Raw genomic sequence first — 2,277 nt, 5'->3', positions numbered from 1 at the left:
AGAAGGATTGGATGAAAGCAATAAGAAAGTAGAGATTCGAAAGGATTCTAGCATCTCCACACACCTATCTGAAATTCCCACCATTAATTTACATAAGTATTTCTATCTTAGTTTATTTATCTTTATTTTCTATTTATTCCATTAATCAAATTTAAACCAATAATCCAATTATACTTGAATCCACTTAACTGAGATTTACAAGGTGACCATAGCTTGCTTCATACCAACAATCTCTGTGGGATCGACCCTTACTCACGTAAGGTATTACTTGGACGACCCAGTACAATTGCTGGTTAAGATGAACGGAGTTGTGTCCACACATAATCAATAGGTATTAAATAAATCTCATGCAAATACAAAGAGGGTCACAATTTCGTCCACCAAGTTTTTGGCGCCGTTGCCGGGGATTGTTCGAGTATGGACAACTGACGGTTCATCTTGTTGCTCAGATTAGGTAATTTTCTTTTCAAAAAGTTTTCAAAATTCCTTCAAAAATATTTTTTTATTATTTTCTTTTTTTTAATATAATTTTCGAAAAAAATAATAAAATACAAAAAAAATCATAAAATCATAAAAATAAAAAATATTTTGTGTTTCTTGTTTGAGTCTTGAGTCAATTTTTAAGTTTGGTGTCAATTGCATGCTTTAAAAATTTTTTCTTGCATTTTTCAAAAACTCCATGCATTCATAGTGTTCTTCATGATCTTCAAGTTGTTCTTGGTAAGTCCTCTTGTGTGATCTTGATGTTTTCTTGTTTTGTGTTGGTTGTTGTTTTTCATATGCATTTTTCGTTTGTTAGAATCCATGCATTAAAGATTTCTAAGTTTGGTGTCTTGCATGTTTTCTTTGCATAAAAAAATTTTTCAAAAATATGTTCTTGATGTTCATCATGATCTTCAAAGTGTTCTTGGTGTTCATCTTGACATTCATAGCATTCTTGCATGCATTCATTGTTTTGATCTAAAATTTTCATATTTTGGGTCATTTTTATGTTTTTCTCTCTCATCTTTAAAAATTCAAAAATAAAAAAATATATTTTCCTTATTTCCCTCCAAACTTTCGAAATTTTGGGTTGACTTGGTCAAAAATTTTTAAAAATTAGTTGTTTCTTACAAGTCAAGTCAATATTTCAATTTTAAAAATCTTATCTTTTCAAAATCTTTTTTTTTTTCAAAAATTATATGTTTTCATTTTTTCCATTTTTCGAAAATTTCAAAAATCTTTTCCAAAATATTTTTCAAAATCTTTTTTCTTATCTTTATATCATATTTTTGAAAATTAGCTAACAATTAATGTGATTGGTTCAAAAATTTGAAGTTTGTTATTTTCTTGTTAAGAAAGGTTCAATCTTTAAGTTCTAGAATCTTATCTTGTAGTTTCTTGTTAGTGAAGTAAGTAATTTCAAATTTTTGAATTAAATCTTTTTATCTTTTATCTTATCTTTTTCAAAAATTTTATCTTTTTCAAAATTTGATTTCAAAATATCTTATCTAACCTCTTATCTTCTTATCTTTTCAAATTTGATTTTAATATATTTTTCAACTAACTCTTTGACTTTTTGTTTGTTTCTTATCTTTTTCAAAACCACCTAACTACTCTTTCCTCTCTAATTTTCGAAAATATCTCACCCCTTTTTCAAAAATTCTTTTTAATTAACTAATTGTTTCATGTTTTAATTTTAATTACATCTTATCTTTAATTTTCAAAAATTACTAACCCCTTTTTCAAAATTATTTTTGAAATTCCCCTCTCTTTTCTTATTCTATTTAATTATTTATTTACTAACACTTCTCTTCACCTCTCTTCATCCAAATATCCGAACCCACTGTTCTTCATTCTTCACCCCTTTCTTTTTCTACTAACATAAAGGAATCTCTATACTGTGACATAGAGGATTCCTCTTCTTTTCTTGTTTTCTTCTCTTTCATGTGAGCAGGAACAAGAAAAAAGGCACTCTTGTTGAAATTGATCCAGAACCGGAAAGGACTCTGAAGAGAAAACTCAGAGAAGCTAGATTACAACAATCTAAAGGTAACCTTTCAGAAATATTAGAGCAAAAGAAGGAGATGGCAGCCAAAAATAATAATAATGCAAGGAGAATGCTTGGTGACTTCACAAAGTCAACGTCCAAATTTGATGGAAGAAGCATCTCCATTCCTGCCATTGGAGCCAATAACTTTGAGCTGAAACCTCAGCTAGTTGCCTTAATGCAACAAAACTGCAAGTTTTATGGACTTCCATCTGAAGATCCTTACCAGTTTTTAACTGAGTTCTTGT

Source organism: Arachis duranensis, chromosome 3 (assembly GCF_000817695.3).
Source record: "Arachis duranensis cultivar V14167 chromosome 3, aradu.V14167.gnm2.J7QH, whole genome shotgun sequence".
In the NCBI taxonomy this organism is placed as follows: domain Eukaryota; kingdom Viridiplantae; phylum Streptophyta; class Magnoliopsida; order Fabales; family Fabaceae; genus Arachis; species Arachis duranensis.
The sequence above is the reverse complement of the archived record's forward strand: the minus strand, read 5'-3'. Positions refer to the sequence as shown.